Source organism: Pongo abelii, chromosome 6 (genome assembly GCF_028885655.2).
Source record: "Pongo abelii isolate AG06213 chromosome 6, NHGRI_mPonAbe1-v2.0_pri, whole genome shotgun sequence".
Taxonomy (NCBI): Eukaryota; Metazoa; Chordata; class Mammalia; order Primates; family Hominidae; genus Pongo; species Pongo abelii.
Genome location: NC_071991.2, coordinates 153,671,790 through 153,688,251, shown reverse-complemented (window position 1 = coordinate 153,688,251; position 16,462 = coordinate 153,671,790). Strand labels below are relative to the sequence as shown.

The following is a 16,462-nucleotide window of genomic DNA, read 5'->3' as shown; positions in this document are numbered from 1 at the left end:
GAGGTATTTCCGGCCCAACCCCATGGAATTGATCTTTCAATAGTGGATGCACGCACAGTCAGGGACCCTGGGACTCTCAGGTGGTTTGGATGAGGCTGCACGGAGGAGACACCTGGCTTCAGCCATGCCTTGAACACACCCCTTGGCTCTTCCTGGCTTCCTCACACCAACAGGCTCCAGGCAGCCACTCACAGCAACTGCAAATGTCTAGTTCACTTTCAATTCCTAGTTCACTTCTTCCATTCAGAAAGAAATCATATTTGCTAATCTTCTCCATAAACATGTATTACAATCTTGGGATTTTATCAAACCGTGTACACAAAGTAATTACAGGAAGAATAGTGCACTATTTGCATATCTAGTATTTAAAGGGTTACTTATGTAATTATTGAATGTAACTTAGAATAAGCTGTTTGATTCCCTTTCATCGTGAGCCAAACATTGGGTTTTGAAAGGAATTCCTTTAAACTTCAATAATGTACAGGCACATGGTAATGTGAAGTTACAACTCTAGCTTAAGTGAGTCAGACATGAAAGTATTTATGGCTGGTATTCTGTGAATAAGTTAACTTTAGACAGTTTAAAAAAGAAGTCGAGTATCTGTTGCTCTTGGTAGACACAGGATATTATGAGCAATTAGCAATTCCTGTCCTCGCTTTCAGACAGCGTCCAGTCCTCCCTGGCTTTTGTTGGTTTAAGCTTCCAGCATAACAAACCTCACTGTGCCGTCAGCACCTGAAACAAGTAAAAGCAATTCCTTTATTAACTCCCGCCAGACATTTGCCTTTTGAAACTCACACAGAAAGGGGAGGGCGAGGGGAGAGGAGAAAGAAAAATGAAGAAGGCAATAAGAAACTTAACCCAGTGGGTGGAAAGCATCGCACGTGAGAGAGATGGAGAAATGAATCCAATGTTGTTTTTTCCTGATGAGAAAGCCGGTCGGGTCTCAGCCTTGTTCAAACTGGAGGCCGTGTGGTCAGCATTCCCTTGGCCACAAGTGTTTTCCATAACGAGGCAGCTATGAGCCCAAGGATCTGCAGGGACTGAAAGGCACCTGGGACGCTCATGAAAAGGACCCTCTTAGGACGGCTCAGCACATTCACCTTGCTCGACCTGACAGGCAAGAGCTGGCTCAGCTGGGAAATCGCGTCCACTCTCCAGTTCCTGACACGAAGGAGCTGGTTTGGGCTAAGGCTGCAATTCACACATACACACACACACACACACACACACACACACACACACTGCTCTACTTAAAAGTTTTCAACAAGAACTTAAATCTAAGTGCTGAAGAGAAGGAGCAAGTTTGAAAGGGGTTGGATCTGAACTTTGATGTGAGCATCCCAGCTCTTTTGGACAGCAGCCATATCTTTGATCCTACACAAACTGTTAAGAACCAAGTGTCTTGAACCCTGATCGGTTGAAGTATCACAAATTTTACAGTTATTTCCAGGTTAAGTTAGCTTGCAGGTGATTAATTGTGGGATAAATTGACAAGGAGGACAGTCTTAAGAATTTCCCCAGCTAACAAAGACATTTAAATAAATTAAGTGAGTCCCAGTGTGTTGAAAAACTTGAAGTTATTTCCCTGACATTCATTTGACATCTGGTAATAACCTTTAATATTTTCAAAGTATTTTCTCTTCCTTTTCAGATGTTCCAGGGAGCTTTCTGAGCCCCTGGCTGTGTTGCTCTGTGATGTCAGCCTCCTTTTTGACATGTGCAAAATCAGCTGTTACAAAAAGAACACAGGGCTGGAAATCAGGTGGCTTGCATTCTGCACTCCACACCAACTCTGAGACTTTGGGTAAGTTACTTTACCCGTAAAATGAAAGGGCAAAACTAGACGGGTTCTGAGACTCCTTGGAGCCCTGTAATTTTAAAATTCTTTATCACCTAGCACGTCAAGCCTTGTTTCCATTGAGGATTTTAATCTTGGCTGCACTTTTTGAAGGTGGGGAGCTTTAAAAATAGATGCTTATGCCTTGGCTGCCAGCAGATTTTCTGCGTGAGTCTTGGGCACTGTTTGAAAAGCCACTCGGGTGACTCCAATGCTCAGCCAAGATGGCGGACCAGGTAAGAGGGGTGCCATTCTGAACGCCGTGGGAATCCGGGAGCAACGGTTATTGCTCAGGCATACTGGGCACCCAGCACTGGCCCTCGGAGCAGCGCGGTGGAAAGGTAAGCAGAGTTCACGGTCTGAGCAGAAGCTTCCCTGTCCGCAATCTCTCCCACGTGTCAACAGCCTCTCCCCAAGTTCTCATCATGTGGTGGGGCCCAGCCAGGAGAGCTCACGGCCCCGGCGCAGAGGGGCTGGCCAAGAGGCGGCGCTTGGCGTCATTTCCGGGGATGAATATGCGTGACTCGGTGAGGGGCGCTCTCTCTTTCCGCTTTGAGACCACTCTCGGTTCGGACCGTCTAAGCCTGGCCATTATTTCCTACCATCAAGACGGAATGCCTACCTGAGAACAAGGACAAACAGAGGAAGGCCAAGAGGACGCATGGAACTCCGGAAACGTTGGTTGAACGTCTGGAACCAGATGCACCTGCGGCCATCTCCCCGTGAACTTCTCAAGGCCTCAAGATACTCCTTCCCGCCCTTAAAAGAGGAGTAAGGCTTCTGCCACCTGCCTCTGAGGGACTCCTGACAAAGACAGCAGCCTGTCTGGAGAGACCCGTCTCACGCTCTCACTTTTTGGCACACTTTGTCATTTTTGGAGAACAAGACAGATCATGCTGAACAGTCGAGGAGAAAGGCGTCTGTGATCCTTCGTGTCCGCCACGGTCTGACCTTCTCTGCCGAGGACCGTCCCGGACCTGGAAGCTCGTCAGAAATGCAGAATCTCAGGCCCCATCCCACACCTACTGAATCCGAATTTCCATTTAAACAAAATTCCCAGGTGAAGCCCGTGCACATTAAAGTCTGAGAAACGCTGCTCTATAAAATCCATATGGCCAAATGACTGGCCCAGAGAATTATGAATATGTGCAGCAAAACCCTATTATCATCAATTCCAAGGGGCAAAGAACTCATCCGTCTTTACGTGGGGAAAATAGCACAGGATGTTAGCCCTGAAACTGGGTCGCCTTTGTGGGGATTTGGGGATTTGAATTCTGCAAGGAGGGATCAGGGAAGGCAGATGTGGTGGAACGTACTCTGTTCCATTCGCAAAGAAGTCTGTTCCGTGCACCTGAGCGGATGAGAGAACCACAGAGACGTCTCAAGCCCCCAGGGCAGGGGACCATTGAGCTGAGCCGCCGGCACACACATGGCCAGCCCCATCTGGAGCACCACTGTTTTGAGGGTCCTCCCCCTGAATGGCAATCCAGAGCCCACAGGAAACACAGCCACTTACAGGCCACTGCAAGAACAGGGGGAGTTGGGGCCGTGGCTTAGCCCAAGAAAACGCTGCACCCCAAGTGTGTGAGAAAATAGGCCTTTTTGTCTGGATGCAAGTTCACAAATAGTCCAAGTACGAGGTGCCACACTGGCAGATGGGCTCTGGCCACACAGAGTGGGAAGGGAAGAGGCTGGCCCAGGAGGGACTGCAGTGTAGAGCAGATGCGCCCTAGGATGTGGCCAGGAGGGAGGCACCAGGAAGGCAGCTCGGAAAGGGGAGGCTGGGAAGGACCAGCCCAGGAAGCACAGGTGTGGAGAGTTGAGTGTCCCGGAGCTGAGGACGTCCTGTCCAGCCAGACCACAGGCCTGGCAGCCACCTTAGCATCATGGGAGCCGAGAGGCAATGAGGACACAGCCACACAGACTCAACTCTGGAAGACCAAGCTGGAGAGGCAGGGCCAGGGTCATCAGATCTGGGAAAGGGGCCCGAGTGGGGCGGGACGGAGGGCATGTGGGGATTCCAAGGAGACCTGGTGGGACAGGAGGGCAGGCGTCCTGGCACAGAGAGCTGAGCGTGTGTCAGCCCCATGCTTCTGGCCCAGGAAAGTGAACCCCAGGGATCATGTTATTCCTGCAGTAAAAGACCATGCATGGTCCAGCTCTAGAGGACACCGGTACACTTCCCACCACACCCCCTTGCACTCTGCACCCGCCGCGGTCTCTGAACAATCACTGTGGGCCAGAAAGACCATATCATCGGGATGTTTTCACATGGGTTTGCGGTGGGAAGTGGGAACAGGTCTCGTGTCCACAGTCAGGGAGCCATAGGAAACCCCTACTCATCCCAGAGCAAGCAAGAGTGTCCCGGAGCCACAGATCAATAGCAGCTGCCACAACCCCTCCCTGTGCCCTCCCTATAACCCCCAAGCACACATGCACAGCAGACACACACATTCACACAGATGCATGCATAGCACACATGCACAGCAGACACACACACTCACACAGATGCATGCATAGCACACATGCACAGCAGACACACATACTCACACAGATGCATGCATAGCACACATGCACACATAAACATGTATACACATGTTTGCACACACAGACACACACAGACACACATTCACACGTGTGCACACACACAGAGACACACATACACACGTGTGCACACAGAGACACATACACACTTTTGCAGACACAGACACACAGAGGCACACATACACATGTGTGCACACAGAGACACAGAGAAACACACATACACATGTGTGGACGTGTGCACACAGACACAGACACATACATACGTGTGCAGAGACATACACACGTGTGCACACAGAGACATATACACATGTGTTCGCACACATACACACATGTGCACAGACACACACATACACACGTGTGCACACACAGACACACACAGACACACACGTGTGTACAGAGACACATACACACGTGTGCACACAGACACAGAGAGACACATACACATGTGTACACACACAGACACACAGAGACATACACACGTGTGCACAGAGACACACATACACACGTGGGCACACAAGACACAGAGAGACACATACACACGTGTACACACAGACACACAGAGACACACATACACACGTGTGCACACACAGACACAGACACACACATGCGCGTGCACAGAGACATATGCACATACACACATATATGCATGCACACATGCATCACACAGAGACACATGCACACAACTGTGCACATGCATGCGTGCGCTCTGCGCATCATGATGGCTGCTCCTAGCCCTGGCTCTTCCTAGAACCTAATTTGAAGGCATCTGACATGAAGATCAGAGAAGCAGAATCTCAGGTGATGATCCAAAGTAAGCCTGGGATAAGGTCGGCCGTGTCGGCGGGTGACAGGTGTAGAGCAGGCCGAGGAATAGCGTGAGTGCTCAGGATGGCACCATTTGGTGGTTTTGTCTGAAAGTTTTAAACCACAAGCCTTAGCTGGCCTGGAACCCGTCTGCCCGCTGCTGCCTGGAGGGAGGAAACATTGTAGCAATTTGACAGAACCAGCCAGTGCACAAATACAGACGCTCTTCCAATTACCATGGGGCTATGTCCCAATGAACCCAATATAGACTGAAAATATCATCAGTCGAAACGCATGTAACATACCTAACCTACGAAACTTTGCAGCTCAGCCTCGCCTATCTTGAATGCATGCTCAGAACACTCACACTAGTCTATTATCGGGTGGAATGGCCTAACCCAGACCGTATTTTATGATAAAGTGATGAATGTCTCAAGTAACTTCTTGAACACCATACTGAAAGTAAAAAACAGAAGGGTTGGATGGGTGCTCCAAGTACAGCTTCCGCTGAATGAGTGCCACTTTCATGACATGGGAAAGTCGAGAGATTGCAAGTTGGACCATTGTAAGTCAGGGACCACTTGCATTCTCTGCTGAGGACAAGGGGTAGCTAAGAAACAGGCACCCCCACACCTCCAGAGAACTCTCAGTTTCGTGGAAGATGAACCAGCTCACAGACACCAGGGCAGATGTGTGGCTTGACGGGGACAAGCATGCGTCGCCCACGCTTCAGTGTCAGCCTAAAGTCCAGACCAGGGTCCTCTCTGTGGCTCTCCCACCTACTAATGATGCCATGTGGCTCGGCTGACTGAACCTCTGTGTGCCTCAGTTTCCTCATCTATCAAGTGAGCATATCCACAGCTGCCTCTCTGAGTTGAGGGAAGGTTGAAGTGAGCTGAGAGCAGTGGAACAGCCGGTGGTGTGGACAGCAGCAGCTGCAGTTGTGCTGGGAGTGTCACTAATGGAAGGGATGGCCATGGGAGCCACAGTTCTGGGACAGCCCACGAGGAAGACCGTGGCAATGGGGACCTGAACGGGGCACTGAAGGATGGATAGGGTTGGGAGATTCCAAGCAGGGGAATTCCAGAGCCTTCTTCACCCTGCGTGGCTGCGTTGTGCAAGGGTGTGGGAGCCTGCAGAGAAGCTCTGTGGGTGGGGTGGCCTCATGCATCTGGTTCCACCTCTGACAGCTTGTGGCCTCTGACGTCCCTGGGACCTCCCCACCCCTTGGTTTCTGATATCTCTGATATCAAAAGCCTGAACCAAATTCCCCAAGTTCTGTGAGGCCCCTTCCTATTCCAAGATGTTGTAAGATTACAGCATTTTAATTATCTCTGAGAGTGCCAGGTGAGTGATCCATGCCACAGATGCCTTAATAGGCCCTTCAGAGCCTGTCTAGGAAGAACAAAGATAATTTTAACTGATTTAATAAGGAAAGAAAAACATAACTAGCTTGAATTATTGACGCTTCCTTTCACCTTTTGCCAAGATAGACTTGAACTCATTTGAAAGAAAAATGTTGCTGGATTGCACAAAATACACGGAACCTGCTTTTTACTTAGCAATCTCTTTATTTTATCAATTAGGAGCGGGAAATGTAGAAAAATGTGGAAATGAGGAGTCTCTGCACGGGTCACTCGGTTCCCTTAGAGGCTGATTGATGGCAGAGACTGAGACGGAGGCATCCGCCTGCCTGAGCAGGAGATAACTGAACAGAACCATCATGTGTCTGCGCTGGGCCTTCAACCAAGTTGGGCAACGCTGGCATGGATTTTGAATGGCACGAATCACTGCTGAGCTGTTGGCTTGCCTCTTCCACAGCCCTTCCTGCTCTGTGCTCCCAAGGACCAATGTCCCCCACTCCCCAGGTGCCAGCGAGGGGCTTGGCTTTCTCTGCATGACTCTGGGCACTGGCAAGGAACCAAACAGGGGGGCCCCAAGAATCCCATCACCCCCACGACCAGCACAGCACCAGGCACAGAGTGGCGCCAGAAACACTGCAAGCCAAGAAAGAGTGAGAATGTGAGACGGCATCTGAACCATGAGGCATTTCTCAGGCAGCCCTTGTGTTAACTCCTCATAGAGTGATGGTGGAAATGAAATGAAGTGACTGCCCGAGTCAGCAGGAGCTTAGGCTGCCGCCCTGAGGGACTGGTAAGATTTCACTTCCTTAAGAGGAGGAAAGGGCCAGGTGCGGTGGCTCACGCCTGTAATCCAGCACTTGGGGAGGCCAAGGTGGGCGGATCACAAGGTCAAGAGATGGAGACCATCCTGGCCAACACGGTGAAACCCCGTCTCTACTAAAAATGCAAAAATTAGCCAGGCTTGGTGGTGGATGCCTGTAGTCCCAGCTGCCTGGGAAGTTGAGGCAGGAGAATCGCTTGAACCCGGGAGGTGTAGGTTACAGTGAACTGAGATCGTGCCACTGCACTGCAGCCTGGGCGACAAAGTGAGACTCCGTCTCAAAAAAAAAAAAAGAGAGAGAGGAGGAAAAAGGGTGTATGTGGGGAGGAAGGGAAAGCTCCTCAGTATTCAATGCCGTAAGGGCACTCTCCTCCTTGAAGGAAGATCCAAGATGTTCCCATTTTTAATACCAGGAATACATTAGGGTGTTAGCCACACACGTATAAAACAGAAATTGATGCTTGTGGAAGAAATAAGGCAAAAGAAAAGAATCAGACATAGAGAACTGGACACAATGCAACACAAAATCTGGTTCATCATCATCTCAAGAGTCCATTAAAATTGTTTGTATTTTCCAGTGAAAAAGTAGGCCACACCTTGGTTTTGCAGACACGTATGTTGTTTAGTTGGGTTTGCTCTGGTTGGGTTTTGACTTTCCTAATTTTTTTATATGCTCCACAGTGATTTCACAGAGAGGTAGAAACCTTTGATTTTTCCAGCATTTAGCTGCTTTCATCTGGCTCACGAATGGGTGGCCAAGCCCAAGTGTCAACTTGACAGAAACAGAGTTCACAAGTCAAAGCGTTTGGACAAGAGGCCCATAAAAAACAGAATTCAGGCTTGAAAGGGACTTCCACGGAATCACAGACTTCAGAGCTGGCACTTAGCAATTACTGAGTCCAGCTAGAGCTGGAATCCAGGTGGACCTGTTGCAACTTCTGGTGCCACAAGGGACAGATCCCCAAGTCAAAAGCAGTGTGTCATTTTGCACCATTGAAAAGTCTGCGGTCAACACTGGCTTCTGCTAGGCTGGACTCACTGCTCAAACTCTGATACTTGGCTCCAGAACCTTCTGGGATGCGGCGTCTTCTTCAGGCTCCACATTGAGGCTCCTCAGGGCTCTCAGCTCTCCCCAGATAGCAGCACCACCACCCACTTCTCGGTCCTCACTGTGCAGAGAGAGAGGAAAGGGGGTCCCTCCTACAGAAGCTGAGGAACTTTCTTCTCAGAAGGCCCCTTGCTATAGTTCTCTCTTCCTGAGCCAATCACTGTGGCCAGGGGCAGGTGAATGGAGCCTCCACTGTCGGGATCCGCAGTTCTCCCTTGGGGGTGGGAGTGTGGTTGGTGCCCTCTAGGCCTTCTCAAGGCAAAACTGGGGAGTCACTGCAGGGAAAAGAAGGCATCAATGCTGAAGAATCAACCCACAAAGTGTTCATCTGGCAGGTTCAAGGGTTTTTCTATTTATGCTTTCCATAATATTTTGAAATACTAACTTATTTTCAGTTTTTGATTACCTCGCTTTCCCCATCTCCTCACCATTTCCCAAATCTGGGCAAGTGGAACCCTGTAGTGGAGAGGTCCCCCGGCTCTGCAGTGACCGATCCACTTGGCTGTCCCGGAGCCCAGGGAAGGAGGGCAGGTAGCAAGTCCTGGTGGATGAGGAGGTCGGGTGAGTGTGAGTCTCAGCACAGGGGAAGCCCAGGGAGCCTCCAGCCCCGGCACCACCGAGGAAGGCAGAGCTGCTGAGCCTGACAAGACGGAACAGCCATCTGCACCCCGACACCACCCAGGATGACAGAGCTGCTGAGCCTGACAAGACAGAACAGCCACCTGCACCCTGGCATCCTCACCCCACACCCACTCCTCTTGATCCCATCTAAGACCTTGGACCCAGTAAGGCCAGAGTTAAATTCTCTACCAGCCCAGAGGCTCTAAAAGCATCATGGTGAAGAGCATGCCATCCTGTGTGTGGACTCTGCTCCTGGCTCTGATGCCTACAAGCTGGGTGACCCTGCCCCACTCACTTCAGCATGCGTGCCTCAGTTTTCCCACCTGTAAGATGGTGGTAACATTAGTCTCCTCTTTATCTGTGATGGCTTAGCCTGGCACAAAGTGAGCTCTAAGGAAGCGTTGGCTCTTATGGGGACTTCAATCCAAAATCAAGATGAGCCATAGGCAGTAACACTCTGCCACGTTTCCTGTAAAGTTAGGTTAGTAGACTGAGCCCCATGCACCCGCACTGTACCAAGCGATCTGGGGACCCTAAGGGCCTCAGACCCAGGAAGCCATTCGTAAGACACGTTTGCAGTGCCCTCTGGAAGGGATGTCCACTTGCCCAACTTTAAGGGATGTCTTCTGTGTAAGTAATTAGAGACACCCGCAAGCAGAGATGCCTGACTTAATTAATATTTTCTTATAACTGACAAGCAAGTCTTCATGCAGGAGGAAAATAATAACCTTGATGTCAGAGACTGGGCTGGTGTGGCGAATGGATGTGGGTTACCCTGACTCTTAATTAAGGAAGGTTTTACAGTGGGGGTGGGGCAAGCACCACTGTGGATTTATTTAAAGTGAAACTTTGACAGGCAGAAAGAACTGAAGAGGTCTCGCAGTGCGTTCCCACAAAGCTAAAGGGGCCAGTGTGGCATTCCCGCAGGAGGAGGGGATATTCAGAGACCAAGCTGCGAGCAGCATGGACATTAGAATCAACGTCTCAAGTGTTTCCAGAAAACAGCAGCTTTTAGAAGAACTAGAAACTGCTGCCGCTGAGAGTCGCCATTCACCCTTGGCCAGCACATGGGAATCCTTGCTTCTAGTCTTAGGGCAAACTTCTCTCTCCGTTACGTCCAGGATGCTATGACCAATGGCTGTGTCAGTAAAGTAGAAGTAGGAAGCAGGGAGCCCTGTCCTGCCTGGCTCCACACAGGTAAGTGCAGCTGGGGGGCAGCTCCACAGCTGCCTCTGGCCATCCCTGTGGTCCAAGCAGACCACTCACTGGGGAAGCAGCAGCAATGTCTGAAGGAGGCGTGGGTACAAAGGGTATCTCCGGCTCCATGAAGTGAGGGTAGGAGGGAAGGGGGCCTGGGGCACGACCTGGATGCTGTGACCTTTGGGCTGCCGAAAGAAGGTTGAGCGCATGGACTTCTAGACTGGAAAGTGGGGGCCCACCAATCCTGGAGGCAGGAGCTGCGGCATGGCCACTACAACTGGCCAGAAAGGCCACGCTGACGCAGGTGGGGGTGGGCCCTCACCTCTGCCACAGGTCCCATCCTCGAGTTATTTCCTGTAAGACGGCATAGAGATGGCATTTCCAGTGGTGCCCCTTACTCCACACTCCAGCTCAAGGGAACATTTTCACTGAATAATGTGTCAAGAGCCAGATTTTAAGTAAATTTCTTTCATTTTTCCTAAGTTGGGTACCCACATTAGCCTAGCAAGTATGTAACTGGGAAACACACAACGTCCGTTAAAACACACACCGCTCAAACTTCATCATGCAGACATAGATACCAAATGCTCAAAATAAAAAAACCTTATATTGTCAGATATTAAACTTGTTTTGGATCTAAGATCAGGGCATTGATAAATAAATAATCCCAAGACTTTCTCCGTTTTAAATAAAAAAAAAATTAGAAAAGTCTCTGCTATTTCCTCTTAACTGAAAGATTAAGAGAAAAGAAAAAAAATGTATCATGAATTGGAGTAATCCAGAAGGAAGACTTGAAGATAGAATAACCTAAGCCACATCTCCAAAACTGAGCTAAGATAGAGAACAGAACATCAGGATTTGTTCTTAAAAGTAAGAGAACATGGCGCGGGCACGGTGGCTCAAGCCTGTAATCCCAGCACTTTGGGAGGCCGAGGCGGGTGGATCACGAGGTCAAGAGTTCGAAACCAGCCTGGCCAATGTGGTGAAACCACATTTCTACTAAAAATACAAAAATTAGCTGGACATGGTGGCACACACCTGTAGTCCCAGCTACTCAGGAGGCTGAGGCAGGAGAATCGTTTGAACCCGGGAGGCGGAGGTTGCCGTGAGCCAAGATCCACCATTGCACTCCAGTCTGGGCGACAGAGTGAGACTCCATCTCAGAAAGGAAAAAAAAAAAAGAAAGTAAGAGAACATAACTTATGCCTACTACCAAAAATACTGCTGTGTGAGTTGGAGATGGTGCTCTAGGTGTCTTGGTCACAGAACTTGCAAGAAAGGATTTTTTTTCCTTTTCTTCCTTTGAAACAGTGAAGGTAAACAATCCATTGCCTTCCCAGCAGCATGTTCACAAAAGGTGTGGAGTAGATGGATGAGTGGGTGGATGGATGGGTGGATGGATGAATGGGTGAGTGGGTGAGTGGATGGATGGATGGATGGATGGTTGGATGGATGAAAACACACCATCTATGCAGGAAGCTAGGCTCCAAATCCCAATGAGCTGTCTAATTATTGAGACATATGTTAAGGATAGTTCATCTTTAACTATCTTTATATATCAGTGTTCACAAACATTTTCTCAACAAGTGACAAGTGACAGCCTTTGCTGTTAGGGGGGAGTGTTTGTCCAAGTCTTATGACTACATCAGGCTGTAAGAACTCATTTTACAGCCCTCAGCAGATGTGCACACAAGTAAACAAGAGTTCTATCAACTCCTACCCTTACTCCATGAGTGTCTATCCCTATCCATGATTTCTTCCCCTGTCCATGAATGTCTACCCCATCCATGAGTGTCCACCCCATCCGTGAGTGTACACCCCATCCGTAAGTGTTCACCCCATCCATGAGTGTCCACTCCATCCATGAGTGTCCACCCCATCCATGATGTCTACCCCATCCGTGATGTCTACCCCTATCCATGAGTGTCCACCCCATCCATGATGTCTACCCCTATCCATGATGTCTACCCCATCCATGAGTGTCCACACCATCCGTAAGTGTCCACCCCTATGCATGACGTCTACCTTATCCATGAGTGTCCACTTATATCCATGAGTGTCCACCCCATCCGTGAGTGTCTACCCCATCTGTGAGTGTGCACCCCATCTGTGAGTGTCTACTCCTATCCGTGAGGGTCCACTTCTATCCGTGAGTGTCCACCCCTATTCATGGATGTCCACCCCATCCATGTGTGTCCACCCAATCCATGACTGTCCACCCCTATCCATGAGTGTCCACCTGTATCCATGAGTGTCCACCCCATCCGTGAGTGTCTACCCCTATCTGTGAGTGTTCATCCCATCCATGATGTCTACCCCATCCATGAGTGTCCACCCCATCCATAAGTGTCCACCCCATCCGTGAGTGTCTACCCCATCTGTGAGTGTCCACCCCATCTGTGAGTGTCCACCCCATCCATGACATCTACCCCATCCATGAGCATCCACCCCATCCATGAGTGTCCACCCCATCCACGAGTATTTGCCCCTATCCATGAGATGTTTTCTGGTATTTTCTATTTCATATTATTCTATTTCATTTTTCATGTAAGTGCTGGTCATGATTTACTAAATTGATTTAAAAACCCACCAATGGTTTGCAACCCACAGTTTTAAAGGCAGTGCTATAGAGGACACAAAAGGAAGATGCTGGATCTCTTTGTGTCGGAGGAAGGCCAGCAAGATGCCCACTAATTAATGGACCCAAGCCTGTGTGCTCAACAGAGGTCTCCCCACTGATGTGAGAAGCAGTTCTGACACCAAGAGAAGAGAAAGGGATGAGCAGAAAGGTGGGTCTCAAGGCTGGATACCCATGTGGTTGATGTCTGGATGTGGGCTCTGTAAGAATGGGGTGGAGGCTCAACCTCCCTGCCTGCCCCAGGCATCCTGAAGGGCAGGCATCATTCATGCTTCCCAGGGAGAAAACTGAAGCTGAGATCAAGCACTTGACTTGCTGGAGGCAAACACCCCCTAAGCATAGCCCCCTGTCAGGCACTAGTCCTGAGCAGTGCCATGACCCAGGACAGGGAGATGGGCTAGACAGCTTTACTGGGCAGGTGACTGTGTGACCAAGGTGGTACACTGGGTTTGTGAGGCTGGAGGGGGCAGTGGGATGTACAGTTTGGCTAGAGTCCTTCTCTTCAGTGCCTGCCTCACCAGAGGTGTTCGACAAACCCCTGTGGATGGACAGGTGGGTGGATGGGTGGGTGGATGGATGGGTGGATGGATGAGTAGGTAGGTGGATGGGTTGATAGAGGGATAGATGGGCAGATGGAGGGATGGAGGGATGGATGGGGAGATGAAAGGGTGGATGGAGTAATGTATGGGTAGATGGAGGGATAGATGGGTGGATGGATGGGTGGATGAAGGGGTGGATGGAGAGATGAATCAGTAGATGGAGGAATGGATAGGTGGAAGGAGGGATAGATGGGTAAATGGATGGGTGGATGGATGGGCGGATGGAAGGATGGATGTGTGAATGGAGGGATAGATGGGTGGATGGATGGTTGGATAGAGGGATGGATGGATGGATGGAGGGATGGATGGAGGGATAGAGGGATGGATGGATGGATGGATGGATGGATGGATGGATGGAGGGAGGGATGGATGGAGGGATGGATGGATGGATGGATGGATGGATGGAGGGATGGATGGATGGATGGAGGGATGGATGGAGGGATGGAGGGATGGATGGAGGGATGGATGGAGGGAGGGATGGATGGAGGGATGGATGGAGGGAGGGATGGATGGAGGGATGGATGGAGGGATGGATGGATGGATGGAGGGATGGATGGAGGGAGGGAGGGATGGATGGATGGATGGATGGATGGATGGATGGAGGGATGGATGGAGGGATGGAGGGATGGAGGGAGGGATGGAGGGATGGATGGAGGGATGGATGGATGGATGGAGGGATGGATGGAGGGAGGGAGGGATGGATGGATGGATGGATGGATGGATGGATGGAGGGATGGAGGGATGGAGGGAGGGATGGAGGGATGGATGGAGGGATGGATGGATGGATGGAGGGATAGATGGAGGGAGGGATGGATGGATGGATGGATGGAGGGATGGATGGAGGGATGGATGGAGGGATGGATGGAGGGATGGAGGGATGGATGGAGGGATGGATGGATGGAGGGATGGAGGGATGGAGGGATGGATGGATGGATGGTTGGATGGGTGGATGGATGGATGGAGGGATGGATGGATGGATGGATGGATGGATGGAGGGATGGAGGGAGGGATGGATGGATGGATGGATGGATGGAGGGATGGAGGGATGGAGGGATGGAGGGATGGAGGGATGGATGGAGGGATGGATGGAGGGATGGATGGATGGATGGATGGATGGATGGATGGATGGATGGAGGGATGGAGGGATGGAGGGATGGATGGATGGATGGATGGATGGATAGATGAGTGGTGGATGAGTGGGTAGTGATGGGCAGATGAGTGAATGGATGGGAGAGCAGAGGTTCCCCAGTGCTTGGTGATAAGTGAGAACACAGTCCTCTGTGGCCCCCTTGCTTCAGGACTTGGAGAAGGCATTAGGAGCTCTCTCCTCCCCAGCCCCTTTCTCCACCCCCCACCAGCCTGCATCCCCACTGTCCCAAGTGGCTGCATCTTTCTCTCTGCAGCCTTTGAAGCTGAGGTAGAGAGCCCTGCAGGCCTGGTGGCGCTCCCACTTCAAAGAGCCTGGCACGCTGGGATTTCCCATCCATGTGAGCCCAGAGGCACTGGAGTGCTGATGGGGAAACTCCAGACCAGGATAGGGGGCAGCAGCCCTGAGAAGAGGGGGTTCCCAGGCAGCACAGGGCTCCCTGGATTGCCATGGGCCCCCTCAAAGGTAAGAGATTTTCCTGGGGGTTCAGGGGCAGAGTGGCCCCCAAAAAGACTCCCAAAGAGATGTCATCCTAGGGAGGGGGTGAAAAGACTTGGTGAGACCCTCTCCCTCCTTGCTTGCTCCATTCATTCATTCATTCATTCATTTATCCATTCATGTATTCAGACCTTTCCCGAGGCCTCTATCCTGGCCTCTGTACCTCTCTAGCGCTCAGCCTCCAGGACATTGGGCAAATGCAATAGTACTTCCTGAACATCCTTGGTAAGTTGGGCTTTTGTGTTTGTTTTTCAAGGACCAGCACCGTGCCAGGTGTGGGTTGTGGTGCAATTGCTTGTCCAGTATCACTTGGGCTCATGGTTCTCGGGTACATGCTAGGGCCCCCTCCAAAGTGACCCCTGCAAACCTTCAGAAGCAAGGGGCCTGCGGCTGTCACGCACGAGGTGCTCACCCACCTGCTCGCCTGCGTGCCGCTGCAGAGTCCCCGCTCCCTCTCCAACGGCATTTGGGGAGCACAGGTTCACTGTGGATGGGCTTGAGTGTGAGCCCAGGGTGGGTGAGGGGAGGGCTCCAGGGAGCACCCATGCAGATCTTGTCGGCCGTGCAATTCTGACGTCATGTAAGGTCTTACAGAGCGAAGGATGTTGTTGCCTTTAAGGAGCTGTTTCCTCCCCTCTGCAAGCCATGGATTCAGCATGGGGCCAAGCCGGCGGCCCTGGAGTTGGAGGCCTAGTTTCTCACCCCGGCTTTCTCCCATCCTCCGGTGGGATTCAGGCACTGCTTTCCCCCGAGCCACCTTCTTTTGTCCCAGCTCACAGGCTGCTTCCAGGTACCCCCTCCACACTCCCACCATCCATGGGGGAGAGGGGCCTCCAGTCCCCTCGGTATCCCTGCCTGAGCCAGTTCACACTGTGTCCAGGCCACGTGATTTCTTTTTCTTATTAAAACAAAATTTCAGAGGCTCCTGTTCAAAGCACTTTCTCTATGATGCAACGTTCTCTTCTTCGACAGGTGAAGGAGCTGGAAATGCCTCTGCCTCTGTGGGAGGCACAGCTGGTACACACTTCTTTATGGAAAGGGGGGTGCCAGGTGGCCTCCAGCCAGGCCTGGCCTGCAAGCATGGAAGGGCATGAAGGGAATGGTGTGAGGGATTGGCCATCAGGAGAACCCTGGGGAGAAACCTGTTATTTATTTATTTATTTGTTTGTTTATTTATTTATTTATTTTTGAGACATAGTTTTGCTGTTGTTGCCCAGGCTGGAGTGCAGTGGTGTGATCTCAGCTCACTGCAACCTCTGCCTCCCAGGTTCAGGTGATT

General features: G+C 50.8%; 1 long non-coding RNA gene across 3 annotated transcripts; it reads left to right on the top strand.

The window, feature by feature from the left end:
• The first annotated feature begins 1,168 nt into the window (after window positions 1-1,168).
• Window positions 1,169-16,104, top strand: LOC129060533 (uncharacterized). Of its 3 annotated transcripts, none has more exons than XR_008527345.1 (5): window positions 1,169-1,807; window positions 12,912-13,090; window positions 14,942-15,150; window positions 15,313-15,408; window positions 15,803-16,104. It is a non-coding gene; the product is annotated as an uncharacterized LOC129060533 (long non-coding RNA). The 3 variants fall into 3 exon arrangements; XR_008527344.1 differs by having other exon boundaries at window positions 1,169-2,181; XR_008527346.1 differs by having other exon boundaries at window positions 1,169-2,181; window positions 15,778-16,104.
• The last annotated feature ends 358 nt before the right edge of the window (window positions 16,105-16,462 follow it).